Genomic DNA, 18,130 nt, shown 5'->3' on the forward strand with positions numbered 1-18,130 from the left:
TGGGATTTTCCAGGCAAAAGTACTGGAGTGGGGTGCCGTCGCCTTCTCTGGTAGCAGGCGCTACTGGCTGCGTATCCCAGGAACCCAGATGTCAGGCCATGGTATGGTTCTTGCCTTTTCTCAGCGAAGCCCAGAGGGAGGCTGTCAGCCAGGCTTTCAAACATTTCCTCCAACAAGAGCATCTTCCGTGATTTCTTTTTTCTGGGCCCCCTCCTTTGAAACCAAACAATGATGCAGATCACTGCTAACCCAGACAGGCTTGGCATGAGCATGCATTTTGTTCCCACACACAGGTGATGTCAGCTCAGAGCGAAGCTGGATGTTCCCATGCGTCTGGGTGGGCTCCTCGAGGACAGACAGTGTCAGGTGATGTCAGCTCAGAGCGAAGCTGACATTCCCATGCGTCTGGGTGGGCTCCTCGAGGACAGACAGTGTCAGGCAGCCAGTTCTGAGGAGTACTGACACCAGTTCATGGTCTCCATTCCTGCCTCTGCGACCCCCCTACCCTCCACCTTCAGGCTATCGGACCAGCTGGCTCATTCAGCCCCTGCTTGCCTTGTTCTCCCAAATCACTCAGTGGGCCAGGGTGGACCTCAGAGCCCCACCCTTTCCTTCGAGGCCAGCCCCTGCCTGTTTCCTGCAGTTGTCTCTTCAGCAAAGCCTTCCTGTTGTCCAGACGATGCTGAGCTCAAGAACCTTCCTTATCTCCTGCTTCCACCTCCCGACACCTGCTGTGTCGCAGTCCTTTGGGTTTGCTCACTCCTCTCCTCGGCCCCCTCCAACCTAAACCCTCTTCCTCAGTCGTCTCAGTAGGCCAGCCCCTGGGCAAGTCGAAGAAACATCAGAGGAGCAAGAACAGACAATGGGTGAACTGCCTGGGGAAGAGCTTCTAGAACTTTCTTACAGGAAACATCTCTACCCTATAGAAAACTATTCCCACCAGTACCCCCCTCCCCAGAGTTTGGAAGTGTGTAAGCAATTAGATGTCTTATAACTTATTTTGAATGTCTAGGTGAGTTAATTGCTTACCACCAAGTAAGTCGATGCTTCAGGAAGCGCTCCATGTCAGACCTGTAGATTCAGAGGCCTCGGCACATTGCAGGGAGCCCAGCAGTTCCGAGGTTGACGGACCCAGGTGACCCTATAAAACTCTTAACTACTACGTGCCAGGTGGGAGGAGAAGGCAATGGCACCCCACTCCAGTACTCTTGTGGAAAATCCCATGGACGGAGAAGCCTGGTAGGCTGCAGTCCATGGGGTCGCTAAGAGTCGGACACGACTGAGTGACTTCACTTTCACTTTTCACTTTCATGCATTGGAGAAGGAAATGGCAGCCCACTCCAGTGTTCTTGCCTGGAGAATCCCAGGGACGGGGGAGCCTTGTGGGCTGCCGTCTATGGGGTCGCACAGAGTCGGACACGACTGAAGCGACTTAGCAGCAGCAGCAGCCAGGTGGGAACCTGCAAGGCATTAACTTGTGAGGGAGGCCCTCAGGGTGGCCCCCCTCCACATGCCTCCCAGTGCTACCAGGCAGGGATGTGTGCCCAAAGGTTCACTGGGTCCTGTTGGTGGTCCTCACTTTAGAAATGAAGAAATAAAGCACAGGTGGGACTTTGAAGAGTGGTCAGGAGACAGAGTTCTGCTCAGGATAAGGACTTGCTAGTAAGCCAGTGAGCTGTTGAACGTCAGAGGGGGCTACCTGCACACACCATAAACATGGAGATGTCCATCTTTCTGGTGTGTGAGCTGAGCTGCACCCCTGGCATCTGGTGGAGCAGAAGGGTTGAGCTCTAGACCCAGCCTGTCACAGACACTGAAGAGGGCGTAGTTGTTAAAAATAGATTCCTTGGCCTTACCCTGGACTCACAGATCACCACCTCCAGAGGGAGACCCCTGGGTCTGGAATCCCACAGGACCAGGTACCCCTGGAATTCTTGACTGGCTGAGCTGCATGGCCTCTGCTTACTTGCCCGCTCCGGGTGGCCTTCCATGAGTTGGTGCTTCTGTGAGTGGTACGTCTATGTGCCCCTGGGTGGCCTTGGATGAGGCCCCAAAGCTCTCTGATCCCTGTAGCTCAGCTTTTTGTGAAAACAAAGCCTGCAACTATCATTTAATGAATTGTAATCGTGTACCAGGCAGGTACCTGGCATGAGGTCTCGTGTAATAGTTAACAACCTGGCAAGCAGCAGATGTCAGTGACCTCACCGTAGAGAAAAGGAAACCAAGACTCGGAGAGGATAAGCTGGCGCCCAGGGTCACGCGGGAGCAGGAGTTTGAACCTGAGGCTTTTCTCTACGCCCCAGGAGGTTTCCTCATGATTTTCAAAGGACCTTCTAGGCCTGAGAGGTGGGATTTGACAGCAGTCCCTCAGCGCGGGTGTAACATATCCTGACCCCCCGGGTGCAGGAGGGGAACTTTCACAAGGACCCTCTGAGATCACAGGTCACACTGGAATTTTCTCGCCGGGTCTGATTTGTCCTCCGGGATTTGGGGACAGGGGAGGTACCAGGCCTTCCCCAACACCGGGACGTGGCCCTCAACTTCAGACCAGGCAGGAATCGGCTGTGGCCCTGTCCTGGCTCACAGTCTGGGGTTACACCTGACCAAGTTTCGAGGGCTCCTGGAAGATTGTCTGGAGGGAGTGAGGAGGCATCTTGACAGAAGTAGCATTCAGCTGTGTAGAGGAGGAGAAGAAGGCAGCTCCAGGTGGCCCAAACAGCAGGAGCACAGGCCTGGGGTGTGGAGGGCCTGTAGGGCTGGCTGCAGTGGGCCTGAGGAGGCTGTGGCCTGAGGAGGCTGTGGCGGTCAGGCCTTCCTCTCCGGAGGATGTGGGGAGGGAGTGGGGCTGGGCTGACGGAGCAGGCGGCAGGGGGCCGGGCAGAGGGTCAGGCCTGGTGGGGGCGGGCAGGGGTGCTGGCTCAGCCCTTCCCTGAAGGTCCCAACCCTGGGGCTGTCTGTAGCACCTAATGAGGTCGGCCCTGCCTTCCTGAACTGAGCACTCCTGGGGTCTCAGGCCCAGGAGGAAGACCCGAGGAGAGTTCAAGGACAGGTAGGAGGTGATCCTGAGATGAAAGCAGAGGAAGATCCCCTCACACTCCGCTTTCATCAGCTCCAAGCCTTCGCCCAACAGTCGCTTCTTCCCATGTGCCCTTGGCTTTCTTTCTCTGTCTAGTGGCAAAGCACGCTGAGCGCCAGCTGTGTGCAGCCCTGGGTCAGGGGCTGTGGGTGGGAGGGTGGAGAGAAGTGGGGAGTCCAATGAGATTCCTGCCCTAGAGGGAAGATAACCCAGCACCTGGAGCTCCAGCTGGAATAGGCCCTGAGACCCAAGCTGAGTGGGAGGCCCCCTTCTTGCTGACGGGTTCGGAAACTCCCCAGAGCCAGGGCTGGCATACTCCTCCAGGATATGTATGGGCTTCCAGTCTAGTCACGTCCCGAAAGCTTTGCTAAAGATGGCAAACTAAACAGGCACTAACTTTCTTCCCCTCTAAAACCCTGTGGACACTACAGAAATTTTTTTTTTTAAGTACAGAATTCCCTGACTGTCCAGTGGTTAGAACTCTGCACGTCCACTACTGGGGGCCCAGGTTCGATCCCCAGTTGGGGAACTAGGGATCTGCACCTACAAGTTGCATGGTGCAGCCAAAAAACATTACAAGCATAGAAAAAAGACAGTAATGTTTTGGGAATTCCCTGGTGGTCCAATTGTTAGCGTGCCACACTTTCCCTTCTGAGGATCCAGGTTCAACCACTAGTCTAGGAACTAAGATGTGGCAAGCTGAATGGCGTGGCCAAAGAGAAAAGGGTATAAACCATGAGGATGGGGCAAGCAGGACGGGAGACAAGTCAGTGCCGTTCTGAAGCTGGGAAGTAAACAGAGTGGCGGTGGACTTACGGGACCTCAGAAAAGCCATGTGCCAAGCGAGCAGGGTGGCAGCTAAGCCCCAGTGTCATTCACCCCACAGAACCACCAAGGGTTTAGCCTTAAGGGGCAGCCCCAAGTAGGGTAGTGGGAGGGGGCGAAATAAAGAGTAGTCAGACCCTCAAATCCTATCGCAGAACTGCTAGGTCGTCACCCCTCCCCAGCCCCAGCAGGAGGAGTCATTCTCTGGTGACAGGCATCCCTGGGGATGGGGGCATCATACTGAAAACAGAGCTAGGAGGTGGGGGCTTCTGAGTTCAGAGCCCCTGCCTTATCTCCTGCCCTGCTCCCAGCAGCAGCCAGGCATTGACCCTCCAGGCAGGACATTGAAGGATCCTCTGGAGGTTTGAATCCTCCAAGAACAGATTCCAAAACATAGTGACATGGGGGGGCATCCCCAGCAAGCACCCCCCAAACCCCATTTCAGCAGGTTCAAGGGTGTGTCCTAACACACCTCGAGGAAGCTGTCGACTCTTTGAAAATGTGTATCTAGGACTTTGGTACATAAGTAAGATAAAAAAGACAAACAGGGCCAGCCGTTACCAAGTGACCTAGGAATTCCATCCCAGGAAATGGAAACAGATGTCCACACAGAATTTATACACAAACGTTCACAGCAGCACAACTCATAACAGCCAAAAGGCGGAAACAACCCCAGCATTCCTCAGTGGGTGGCTGGATCAGCTCATGGTGGTCTGTGCATACAGTGGAATATTATTCAGCCATAAAAAGCAATGAAGCACTGATGTATTCTGTAAAATGGATGAGCCTTGATGCCATTATGCCCAGTGAAAGAAGATAGACACATAAGGCCATGTGTTGTATAATTCCATTTATATGAAGTGTTGGGAATAGGCAAATCCATAGAGACATAAAGCAGATTAGTGGTTGCCATGGCCCGGGGGGAGGAGAAAATGAGAGCGTATCCTTAGTGGATATGGGGTGTTTTTCTGGGGTGATGAAAAAGTCTGAAACTAGGGGGAGGTGGTGGTTTTCCAAGGTTGTGAACACACTATGTGCCACACAGAATTGTGCTCTTTAACGTGGTGGCTGAGGGTATGTTATGTGAACTTTCTCTCAATTAAAAATAAACAGGAGAGCCAGCCAAGGCTTCCAAGCTCCACACTCCTCCTCTAGACTCAGCCGTCACCTGGATTAACCTGCCAGGGTTATGCTTCCAATAGAGAGGAAGTCTGAATCACAAACGCCATGCTAGATTGCTTCATGGTCACACTCAAAAAGTGGAAAGACTCGAGTGAAACTGATAGGCACAGAGCAAAGGGACAAAGCAGGTGATTAAACAGTTAACCGCACCAGGGGAGACCTCTGTAAGCTAATGGTCACTCGAGAAAGCAGTTTTGGCAACAGGAGCACGATGCCCCCAGACAATAAAACAATGGTGGCGTGAGCCCCACATCCAGCCCAGCGAGCTCAGTAAGTTAATGATTCACAGGATACGCTCCTCTGTGTACACGAAAAACCAGAATATGAGGAGAGGGTGACTTTATACTGAAGCCTGAGATGACTTGCCATAGTTTAGTGTATGTTACCACCTTTCTGCTCATTTCTGTTGCGCCGTGACAGTCCTGGCTTGGCCATGCAGGGACAAGGAAACTCCTCCTTCCGATGTGCAGGAGGAACTGATGATGGAAGCTGGACATCTGCTCCAGGATGAGGAAGAAGGTGGTCCTCTCCTCCTCCCCACTTTGACTATAAAACTGTAGCCCATTAAGTTCTCAGGGCAGAGCACCCTCTTGGCCACCCACTGGTAAGCCTCAAAAGTATCCCATTCTAATAAACCGCTTCTTATCTACCACTTTGCCTCTCACTGAATTCTTTCTACGCTGAGACAGAACAGAGTTTCTGTGGTGTCAGCATTAATTTTAATACTCTACTTCCTTTAACCCAGTATAGCCAAAATATCATTTCAACAGGTAATCAATATAAAAATTACTAATGAGAGGGCTCTTTCACTAAATCTTTGAAACATGAGTGTCTTTATCTGCACAGAGCATCTTGACGCAGACTGTCCACATTCCTGCACTTCACAGTCACTCATGTCTCATGGTCACCCCAATAGGACTGTGTAGCTCTAGAGCGTCTCAGACTGGAGTCTTGGGACATAACCTGCAGAGTATGAGAGTTTAAAAATATAGTGGGTTTTGGGTCTGTGAATTAAAAACAAATTGACTATAATCCTACTTAGGATCATCTGAATAATTGCTTAAAGATAAGTCCTAAATTAAACATAGAATTACCATATGATCCAGCAATTCCATTTCTGGGTAAACGCTCAAGAGAAGAGGAAGCAGAGACTTAAACAAATATTTATACACTGACATCCATAGCAGTATTATTTACGATCGGGAAAAGGTAAAAACAACCCATCGATAGATAAAACTCCCACCAACAGATGAATGGATGAGCAAAAATGTATTGTATCCACACAATGGGCTATTATTCGATTGTAAAAAGGAAAGAAATTCTGATACAGGCTACAACATGTGAACCATAAGGACATTATATTAAAGAGAAATAAGCCAGTCACAAAAACACAAATACTGTGCGACTCACTCATACACCACACTTAGAGAAGTCAAGTTCATGGAGACAGAAAGTAGGAGGGTGGGTGCTGGGGGCTAGGGGAGGGGGAGCTGGGGGCTAGGCGAGGGGCAGCTGGGGGCTAGGGGAGGGGGAGCTGGGGGCTAGGCGAGGGGCAGCTGGGGGCTAGGGGAGGGGGAGCTGGGGGCTAGGCCAGGGGGAGCTGGGGGCTAGGCCAGGGGGACCTGGGGGCTAAGCCAGGGGCAGCTGGGGGCTAGGGGAGAGTGGGAGCTGGGGGCTAGGGGAGGGGCAGGTGGGGGCTAGGGGAGAGTGGGAGCTGGGGAGTTAGTGTTTAGTAGGGACAGAGGTTCAGTTTGGGAGGATGAAAAAGTTCAGGTGGTGGATGGTGGCGGTAGTTGTACAGCAGAGTGAATGTACTTAATGCCATTGAATAATAGACTTTAAAATGGTTAAAATGATAACTTTTATGTTATGTATATTTTATCACAATTAACAATATATATATGTCCTGCCACTCAGTATGTTTTGGTTTGTGTTGACCAGGGCAGTCGAGAATTTACAGTCACTGGTGGTTAATGAGAAAAGATGGGGGAAACTTCGTGCCCAGTGAGGACTGGGTGCCCAGGATGGCCATGTGCTATTCAGGCACTGACTCCCCAGGGTCTCTCTAGGCTGGTGAGGGGTGATGCAGGGGGCAGGATGTCCCCCCCCCCCCGCACTGTGGCCAAGGCCCCTCAGCCCCGGAGGACCAGCTCCCCTTTGAGTCCCCTGGACTGCGACATCTATGGTGAGAGCTTGCAAGGTCCCTTCCTGTTGCCAGTTTGTATTTTGATTGGTTCTGCAGGGGGGCGGGTGTGTGCATCCTGGGTCTTGAAAGGGGAGTTTGAAGAGTAGGAGATGGGGAGCGGGAGGGGCCCATCTCAGGGGGAGGCACCAGCCCAGAGGGTTTCAGGGCTTCTGAACAAAGCCCCTGCTTTGCCCGACCCTTGGGGGTGAGCGTCCAAGGGGTGAGCCTTCCCCACCAGACTCTCCAGGACTCCCTCCTCCCTGCAACCCCAGACATTACCTAGTCCTATTGGTCTCCTCTCTCAGCCCCCACCTCACGTGGCCCAGCCACCATCACCTCTTCCCTGCATCACTACACCTTTAGCCTCCCCAGCCGGTTAGGGATGTACTAGGTCCAGCAGGTGTTCAGTCATTCACTCGGTAAACATGCACTGATTAGCGTAGCGCTGATTGGGTACCAGGCAAAGGCCCTGCCCTGTAGGGGACGGAGGACAAACGAGGAAATGTAAGTGTATCATATGACCGAGTTGGGAGAAAAACAAAGGGAATGGGGGGAGGGCTCGCAGGAAAACTTCCCTAGGTCCTCAGGTGGGTCGGTGGCTCCAGGCCCATCGGCTGGCCATGAGGCAGCAGCCCACCCCCACCCCCCACCCACTGGCTCCTGGAGGGATCTGATCACCGAGGCTGGCAGCCCCATTGAAGGCTCCGGCCGCAGTGGTGAGAAAGCCAACGTGGTGTGGCCTCAGGACAGGGGGCTTCCAGGGTGGCTAAAGAATCTGCTTGCAATGCAGGAGACCTGGGTTTGATCCCTGGGTCAGGAAGATACCTTGGAGAAGGGAATGGCAACCCACTCCAGTATTCTTGCCTGGAGAATCCCAGGCACAGAGGGGCCTGGAGGGCTAAGTCCAAGGGGTCCCAAAGAATCAGACACAACTGAGGGGCTAACACTTTCACTTTCAAGGACAGGGGTCTCAGGAAAGTGACACAACCAAGGCCACACACTTAGAGGGTGTGCTCTTGCGACTGGGCCCAGGCCGGACCCCTCTTGGCCATCATACGACCTGGTGTGGCTGCCTGACCTTAGGCAAGTCAAGGTCCAGGTTCTGAGCCTGAGATTCCCGAGCTGTAGGATGGGCACGGGGTTGGTAGGCAGGATCACTGCAGGGACCAGCAAGGTCCGAATCCTCCAGGGAGGCTGGAGGGGCGCAGCCCAGGGAGGGACGAGAGACTGCCATCCCAGCCCGATTTAGAAGCAGCTCCTCTCCCCTCTCCGGAGCTGGAGACGTCGTCGAAGTCTCATGGTTGTTTGCAAACACAAATATAGGAGGTCTGTCCTGGTCCCTACTCCCCTCAGATCTCGCTGTGGGAGGAGTCCAGGTAGCGGATGTCCCGCCTGCAGCCTCAGGGTCTGCCATGTGACCATCCGCGCCTCCTCTTGCCCCCAGATACTGGGAGGCCTGGGAGATGGAGGTAAACGCCGGGAAAGCTGGAGGCTGGCTCGGCATTGCTGGCCCTCGGCCTTCCAAGCCTCTCCCAGCCTCAGTTTTCACGTCTGTAAAGTGAAGCTGGTCCCTCCCCACGTGACAGGAGGAACAGATCATGATAAGTAAACCATCCTCTGCCATCGTCTTGGTGGGGGTGGAGTGGTGGTCTCCAGAAATGGAGTGTGGGGGGAATCCCAGTCCATGAGGCCACTCCAGTCCTCCTTTCGGCCTCAGAGGTACCATTTCCCCTGAGCTGCGGAGAGTTTGACCAGGAAGCTGAGGGCCGGGTGCAATTCCAGGCCTGGCTCTGTCTCTTTCCGCTGTGTGATGTGGGCAGGTCACTCCCCCGTCTCTGGGCCTCTGCTTTCTCTCTGGGGGCTGGTCTTGAAGGTAGCACGGGGCGGCCCTCTAAGCACCGGCCCCAGAAGCTGGCTGCTTTGCACACCCTCCACACCCCTGCCCAGGGCGAATAACGAGGTCTGCTTAGGCACTCCCGGCACCCGCCCAGGCTCCTTCCTGCACAGGGATGACCCACAAATAAAATGGCAGGAGTGTGGGGGCATGGTGAGACCGCGGAGGGTAAGCCGTGCACCTGTCCAGGCCCACAGGAAGGAGCGGTGGGGGATGGGGAGGGCAAAGCTGGGCACGAGGGTCGGTGTGGCCCCCCCAAATGGGGGACAGGTACCTACGCACAGATGGTCCTATGGTGGTCTTGGCACCCTCAGCCCCAAGTAGACAAAGACGCATCTCTTTCTCAAGATTCCCCCTACACAAACCCCTCCTGTGCAGAAATGTGGTCCGACAGTCCCACCGGGGCGGGCTGAGTGCCCTGTTTCTGGCAGTTTCTCAGACAGGAAAGCCTGGAAAGAACTGGTGGGCGAGGGGAGGAATGCCTGGCACTAGGGGAGCACGTGGGCTGGGCACTGCCCCCTTGCTATGTGTCCTGTGGACTCAAAGTCCCCCACCCAGGGCCCTTCCCGCTCAGCCCTCCACACCTGGCCTCACCCGATGGACCCTGGGCTGCAGGGGTCTGGTGGGACGGGCAGAGGGGTGGCGGCGGACGGCCTTCTGCTGACCCCGAGGAGCCTGGGCAGGGACCAGTGGCTCATCTCCATTTCTCCCAGACAGGAAGGGACATGGGGGTGGGGACGGAGGACAGGTGGGGAGCCACAGGTCTGGGTGGAGTCAGGGAGTCGCCTTGCCTTTCGGCCTCACCCTGTCCTCTCACCTGGGGCTCCATCGTACGCCGCACAGGATGGTTGGATGCTCCCAAGCAATGGCGTTCCTATGCAGACGTGGTGTCTAGTTGGTCCCCGAAGCCATAGCCTTGGAGAGCGCCCTGGTGTCTCCAGGTCCCTGGAGACTGGCCAGCTTGAGAGAGTCTGCCTGATTCGGTCCTGGAGACCTTTTTAATTCAAAAGACCCTAGGGACTTCCCTGGTGGTCCAGTGGCTAGGACTCCGTGTTCCCAATGCAGGGGGCCCAGGGTTCAATTCCTGGTTGGGGAACTAGACCCCACACGCCCCAGGTAAAGATGCTGTGTGTCGCAAGGAAGATCAAAGATCCCACTTGGTATAGTTTAGACCTGGTGCAGCCAAATAAATACAAATAAATATTAAAAAAGACCCAAACTCCAGAAGTCTGGTGACTTCCCAAGATGGAGAAGGAAAATGACCCTCTATACCCTCTGCTCCAGACCGCTCAGCAGGTTGGGTGGAAGCAGCAGTACCCGCCACACTGCTGCCAGAAAGAGATGGGGAGGGACCATCGTCCTGCGTGGCAGGGCTGTTAGCCCAGGGACCCCCACCCCCACCCTGGGAAGCAGGAGTAGACGAGACTCCACAGCTCATGTTTCTCCAACACAACCTCTGGGCCAGCCTCGCTCTGCCTCCTCATGCTAGGCCACACGGTATTATTGTTATCCTTGCTGGGGAGGAACCACGTCCCAGAGAGGTGTTGTTAACTGGCTCAGGCCACTAGAGAAAGCAGGACTTGAACCCAGTGGGATTGACATGTTGCTGAGATCTTGAGATTTTTGGGGCCTTAAGATTGATGACTAGAAGTATATCAGCTGTCTACTGCTGCATAACAAACATGCCCCAAACCTAAGTGTCTTGAAGCAACCACCAGCATGGATCTGCTCACAACTCTGCAGTTTGGCAGGTCCAGGTAGGGACTGCTTGGCTCTGCTGGGTGTGGTGCAGCTGGGGCAGCCTGGCTGGCCTCCCTCACGTGTCTGGTGCTCCAGCAGGAGAAGGGTTGGGAGAGGGGAGGCAGGGCCTCTCTCCTCTGTCTTGACTCTAGGGCTTCTCAGAGCACAGTGGCATTTCTCTAGGAAGGGAATCCAATTTCCTTACATGGCTTCCAGCTCCCAAGCTGAGAAAATGGGTGCTTCAGGGCCTCTTGAGGCCTAGGCATGGAATTTTATCCCATTAGTCACAGCAAGTGGTACACAGGCCACCCAAATTCCAGGGAAGAGGAGAGGGTGGGTCTCACAGCCGAGTTACAGGGTTGGGAGCAATTGCTGGCAGCCATCTCGGTAGACTTACTTCCATCCAAAGGACTTGGCCTGAAAGCGACTGTTGCCAGCTGACAGCTTCCTGTGTGGAAGAGGGTGGAAGACAGGATGGTGACCCATGAGTATGTGGACAGGGGAGAGCCAGGAAGCTGGGAGGCTCAGCAGAGGGAGACAAGAAGGACAGGCTGGCTTTGGCCAGGTCCGAGGGGACCAAAGACCTCAGAGCCTTCTCTCTCCAGGCTTCTGGGTCTTTCCCCCACTATGCCCCAGTGGCTCTGCCCCTGAGGAGTGAGGCGGATGAGTCCCAGTGGGGAATGAAGCCAGGCCTGCTCGTCCTGTTGGTGACAACACTCTGCACCCTGCCTCGGCCCTGCTGGGGGTGTCCTTGCTGGCAGGGAGCAATGCTGTGGCCCTGCCTGCCACCTGCCACCTGCCACCCACCCTGCCCTGCCCCTGGGCCTCCCTGATTCTGAGAAACTTTCTTCCAGGAGCTCCACCTCAGCCCCACCCCAGCCTCACAGGTTCTGAGGAAGTGCTGTCCCCAGACAGTGACTATGCAAACCCTTCTCCAACCACCAGCCTCCCGAGGACCTCAGGAAGTGCACAGCGGCTGTGGATTCAGTCCCGGCTCTGATGCTCACTAGCTCTAGGATCTTGGGAAAGTTACCTCTCTGTGCCTCAGTTTCCTTATCTGAAAAATGGGAAGAAGAGAGGACAAAACATAACCAGGCCTTGTTCCCAGGACTTTACATCAAGCAGCTCATTTAACCCTCCCAATGACCCTACGTGGGCTGAGGGCAGGGCGCTGTGTTATTAGCCTCACTTTACGCATAAGGAGATGAAAGCACAGAGAGGTCAAGTAACTAGCCTGGGGTCACACAGTCATCATTCTGGAGTCTCTGCTTCATCACTCCTGCAGTGTCTGTTCCCCATCTCCTAATCCCTTCTCTTTTTTTATTATGGAAAAATATACATAGCAAGTCAAGGCTATGGTTTTTCCAGTAGTCATGTATGGATGTGAGTTGGACTATAAAGAAAGCTGAGCCCTGAAGAATTGATGCTTTTGAACTATGGTGTTGGAGAAGACTCTTGAGAGTCCCTTGGACTGCAAGGAGACCCAACCAGTCCATTCTGAAGGAGATCAGTCCTGAGTGTTCATTGGAAGGACTGATGTTGAAGCTGAAACTCCAATACTTTGGCCACCTGATGCGAAGAACTGACTCATTTGAAAAGACCCTGATGCTGGGAAAGATTGAAGGTAGGAGGAGAAGGGGATGACAGAGGATGAGATGGTTGGATGGCATCACCAACTCAATGGACATGAGTTTGGGTAAACTCCAGGAGTGGGTGATGGACAGGGAGGCCTGGCGTGCTGCAGTCCATGGGGTCGCAAAGAGTCGGACACGACTGAGTGAATTGAACTGATACATAACAAAACTTACCATTTTAACCATTTTCAAAAATTATTTATTTTTGGCTGTGCTGGGTCTTTGTTGCTGAGTGGACTTTCTCTAGGTACGCAGAGGGGCTGCTCTCTAGTTGCTGTGCTCTGGCTCATGGTTGCCGTGGCTTCTCGTGGTTGCGCATGGGCTCTAGATCTCAGTAGCTGCGGTGCACGGGCTTAGTTGCCCTGCAGCACGTGAAGTCTTCCCAGACCAGAAATAGAACCCGTGTCTGCTTCATTGGCAGGCAGATTCTTAACCACTGGCCCACCAGAGAAGTCCATGTTAACTATTTTAAAGTGCATAATTCAGTGGCATTAAGTACATTCACATTGTTGTACAACCATCACCACCATCCATCTCCAGGACTTTTTTCTTCTTCCCAAACTGAAACTACCCATTAAACAGTAACTGCCCATTTCCTGGCAACTACCATCCTGTGTCTATGAATTTGGCTCCTCGTAGATCTGCAGTCATATGCTGTTTGTCCTTTTGGGACTGGCTCATTTCACTTAAATGACTCAACGGACATGAGTTTGGGCAAACTCCGGGAAATGGTGAAGGACAGGGAAGCCTGGCGTGCTGCAGTCTATGGGGTCACAAAGAGTCGGACACGCCTGAGCGACTGAACGGCAAGATTTCACTTAAAATGCCTTCAAGTTTCACTCATGTTGTAGAATCTGTCAGAGCTTCTTTTCATTTTTTGGCCACACTTCATAGCTTTGGAATCTTAGTTCCCCAACCAGAGATGGAACTTGGGCCCTCAGCAGTGAAAGTGGAGTCCTAACCACTGGACCACCAGGGAATTCTCGAAGAATTTCCTTCTTTTTCAAGGCTGAATAATATTCCACGGCATACTTTCACCATATTTTTGCTTATCCATTTATTCCTCAATGGACACCTGAATTGCTTCTACATTTGGCTATTGTGATTAAAGAGTCTGCGAACACGGATGCTCAATGATCTGTTCAAGTCCCCGCTTTCTGCGCTTTGGGGTACATACCCAGAGGAAAAATTGCTGGGTCATAGGGTAATTCTCTGTGTAATTTTTTGAGGAGCTGTTGTGCTGTTTTCCACAGCAGCTGCACCATTTTACATTCCCACCAGCAAGGCACAAGGATTTCTGATTCCTCCTTGCAATCATCCAAGCCCAGGGAATGCTGGCAGCCCCTCTGGGTGCCAGGCAGGGCTGGGTAAGATGCTGGCAGAGATTGTCCAGCAGCTCCTAAGTGAGGAGTGTGTGGGGTGGGGCAGTGATGCCAGCCTTTTGAGCAGGCATCTGGGGAGCCTGTCCTGCCAGCATCCTCACCCATGGATGCCAAGCCCTGGGTTCAGTCCTCTGGCTCTGACCTTTCCTGACCCCGTTCTGCCAGGCCACCTTAGACCAGGGCAAAGGGCATGAGAGGGGCCAGCGTGGGGGACGCTGGCAGGCTTAAAGCCATGGCATAGCCAGACCCTGGGGCAGAAGGGTCCCTGCTCAGCAGGACCTCACCCTGCCCTGCCACACCCCTCACTCTGCCATCACCCTTCCCTGGCCTCAGTTACCTCTTCTGCTTTGTAGGGGCAAGCCTGAGAATTGACTTTGTGACCCAGGCTCCCTTTAGGAATTCCCAAGGCCAAGCCCCTCACTGGGCAGGTGAGTCAAGGTGGGGTGGGTGTTCTAGAACCCTGGCTCCAGGCTCCCACCCTGGCTCACTCCACATCCTGCCCCTCTCCACACCCTGCCCAGGCTGCTAGAATCTTCCCAGAGGGGTGAGGCCATCAGGTCCTTGAAAGTCTGGACTCATTGAAGGCTCTGGTCCCAGGCTGAGGATGGGTGCTCTGCCCTCCAGAGAAGATGTCAGAAACAGAGCCTCTTTGGGTCCTCTTCCTGTCTCCTCACTAGTATAATGGGGTTAGACTGGGACTCAGTAGCCTTTAAAGGCCCTCCCATCTAGAAGATTCCATGACCCCAAACTTTCAGAAGAGGAGGAGAAGTCACTGAGGAGCGGGGCTGCAGTTTCTAGACCACATGCATGCTAAGTCGCTTCAGTCATCTCCGACTCTTTGAGACGCTATAGACTGTATAGACTGTAGCCCACCAGGCTCCTCTGTTCATGGGATTCTCCAGGAAAGAGTACTGGAGTGGGTTGCCATGCTCTCCTCCAGGGGATCTTCCCCACCCAGGGATTGAAACCGCATCTCCTGCAGCTCCTGCTTTGCAGGTGGATTCTTTACTGCTGAGCCACCAGGGAAGCCCCTCTGGACAATAACCATCTACAAACAGTAATAATGGCACTAGCTACGTTTTCTAAGCATTTTGACATGTATAAACTCATTCCATCTTTACAACAACTCATATGCAGAAGATATGAGTCTTAGTCCTATTTTACAAAAGAGGAAACTGAACTGCAGGTAGCAGCTAGCAGGAAGTGTGTAAGAGAGGCCAGAAGCCTGACCGCAAAAACAGGCCATATGAAGCTGAGGCCTATCAGGGGAGGGAGAGGCCCTCGGGCTGTACTAGTCAGGTCGTGTCTGGGGAAAGGCAGGGGCAAGTGGGAGAAAGGCCGGGTTGGAAAGTTCTGACAACCCTGCATCGGAGGAGCCGCTAAAGATCCTGGGAGAAGTGGTGCAGGGACTCTAACCAGTTTCTGAAGGATGGTGGTGCCAGTGAAGAAGCTGACTTGCTCGGACCAACTCCAGGCAGTGGGATCTAGGATTTCTAGTAGCTGAAGTTGTCCCACCGAAAAGAGCTGTCAAGGGAGACAGCAAGCAGCACATCACAGGAGGCATGTAAGCAGAGCCACGTGGGTCAGGGGTCAGAGGAGATGATCTTGAAGGTGAGGCTCAGTCGAGCCACGTCTAGGCAGCCCTGGCAGCCTCACGGTGCACATGGGCTCAAGGTTAGCAGCTGAACCCTTGGTGCTGGCTCAGGTCCCCAGGTGGAGTGCCAGCCCCGCCCGGGGCCTTTTCTGTGGCCAACCCACAGACATATTTCTGGGTGAATTTTGCTCTTCTTCCACTCCCACCCAGCAGCCCGGCTCCAGCTGGACAGCCTGGGCTCCCCGCAGCACCCACATTATTTACATTTTTGGTCATCAAAAGGACCAGAAAACCTGCTGACCCAAAGGACCTCTGAGACCCCTCAAGGACCACCTGTGGGCCCAGGGCGTACAGGCTCAGACAGGGAAAACAGTCTGGACGTCCAGAGGTTGCCTTCCGGGCTGGGGAGAGGTGACCGAGGGGGTGTGGGCCAGGTGGTGGCCCAGCAGCTGTGAGGCCGGAACCTCGTTGATGGGCCCCAGGAGCGGAAGCTGCCGTCGGGTGGACAGGCCGTGAGTCAGCAAGGTGGGCTGGTGCCCCCACCTCTGTTTCTGGAGTTTCGAGGCACCTTTGCCAGGGTAGGTGCTGGGGGCGCCGATGGGAGCAGCAGCTACAGGCCGGAGGGGGCTCCGGGTGGGCCCAGCCCAGTCCTGCCCTCCCGGCTGAGGCTGGAAGGAATGTTGTCATGTGAGTTTGTGGGGAGCACCCAGTAGGGTTTTGAGGGTTGCAGGGTGTGTGTCCTCTGTGAGTGTACAAGGGGTGTGTCCATGGGGCTCTGTGTCCAAGGCTGAGCGTGTATGTGTAAGTGGCACTAGAACGGGAAGTCTCCTGGTGGGCGTGCCCTGCTCCAAGCAGGTGCCAGGCATAAGCACGCAGGTGTGGTTGTGAACCTCTCTCTGCTGGTAGGACCACTGATGTGACCCAGAGCTGTGCCCTCGGGGACCCAGCCCCAGGGCCTCCCTCCAGCAGGCCACCCTCCTGGGCTGCCATCTGCCATAGGGGGTGTTCCTAGCTCAGCTGGTGACTTAGCCCAGTGTTCAGCGTCTCTGGTGTCTTTGGAGCTTGTGGAGACCCTCGGGCTGACTCACTCCCTGCCTGTCCCCTGCACGCTTTCTGGCTGTAACTAGTCCCTTCCCTGCCTAGCCTTGTACTGGATGCCCATCTCCAAATCTGCCCCAGCCTTCGAGGCCTGGCTGAGATGCTGCCTCTACCTTCCCAGCCGCCGGGGGCCTGTGGCTGTCTCGGCACCCCACTGGCCCAGCTTCTCCTGGGGTCAGGGATGAGTCTGACTGCTCTAGCCCAGGGCCTGATGTACAGTAGGTGCTCAATCTGTGAACGGATGTAACCTTGCACTCCCCCTGCCCCACGTGCTCGCCTTCCTCTCTGGATGGGGTCAGCTGTGAGGAGGAGAGGACTCGGGGAGGGACCTAGCCCCTGGTCACTGGAGCCCTGGCTCTGGGCTTGTGTCCTGGCTGTGCTCTCAGCTGTCGGGGGGGCTCTATCAATCAGTTTCCTCGATGGGGGATCCAGTGTGCAAGGCTTGGGGGTCTCCAGGGAAGGCAAACGTGGTGGAGAGGGAACGGGCTCCCGAGTTTCTACGAGAGGTTGCCAGGATCCAGCTAAGTGTGCGGCTCATGGCACAAGACATGACTGGGCTGCTGGATCACCTCGGTTTACAACCACACAGCAGCCTTGGCCCCAGTGGGGGGATGCTTCCAGTCCGAAGGTCTTCCCTCACCCAGAAGGGTGGCACTTCTCTCTCTAGGCTCCCAGCAGTCTTCAAGGCCCACACAAAAGACACTTACAGATAACGCATGCATGCATGCTCAGTCATGTCCTACTCTTTTCTGACCCCATGGACTGTAGCCTTCCGGGCTCCTCTGTCCATGGGATTTTCCAGGCAAGAATACTGGAGTGGATGGTCATTTCCTCCCCAGGGGATCTTCCCCACCCAGGGATCAAACCCATGTCTCTTGTGTCTCCTGCTTTGCAGGCAGGTTATTTACCAATGGCGCTACCTGGGAAATTTCAGGGGTGACCCTCAACACATTCGGTGGGGGGCAGGGAGGAGGCTTCCTTCCTATGAACAGAGATTACCCAGCCGCTGTTATGTGCCAGGCTTGTGGGTACTGAAGAACCGACAGCGGGGTCAGGACAAATATCACTGCCCTGCTAAGGGTTATGTCTAGTAGGGGAGACAAGCAAAAGGACAAGACACAGGAAATTACCTAGTATGTTGAAGGTGAAAAGTTCTAAGAATAAAGAAGAGAAGGCAGAGTGATCCGGAAGCCTGCACCTAAAGAGGGTGCTTGGGAAGGCCCTGAGTTTGCACTGAGACTGGGAGGAGGAGGAGCCATGTGGTATCTGGGGAAGAGCATCTGGAGGAGAGAACTCCAGAGGAGAGAACAGCCCGCCCCAAGGAGGTAGATGAGTTCAGGGAGCATGGAGGGGGATGGGGCGGGGGGTGGAGGCGGGCAGCAGGCCAGACCAGGCGGGCCCTTGTGGCTCCTGAAGGACTCTGGCCTCATGCTGGGTGAGATGGGAGCCATAGCAGGATTTGAGCGCTGGATCTGCCTTGTTGCTTTCTAGAAATGCACTGACTGCTCTATAGGGTGGAG

General features: G+C 54.4%; 1 protein-coding gene across 1 annotated transcript in view; it reads left to right on the forward strand.

Annotated features, from left to right (window-relative positions):
- The first annotated feature begins 15,762 nt into the window (after positions 1-15,762).
- MGAT3 (beta-1,4-mannosyl-glycoprotein 4-beta-N-acetylglucosaminyltransferase) overlaps positions 15,763-18,130 on the forward strand; it is a 39,080-nt gene continuing 36,712 nt past the window's right edge. Inside the window, exon 1 of the mRNA XM_061418589.1 lies at positions 15,763-16,090. The gene's annotated coding sequence lies outside the window, so the exon portion shown is untranslated. The remainder of the gene's footprint in view (positions 16,091-18,130) is intronic.

This window comes from Bos javanicus, chromosome 5 (genome assembly GCF_032452875.1).
Source record: "Bos javanicus breed banteng chromosome 5, ARS-OSU_banteng_1.0, whole genome shotgun sequence".
Taxonomy (NCBI): Eukaryota; Metazoa; Chordata; class Mammalia; order Artiodactyla; family Bovidae; genus Bos; species Bos javanicus.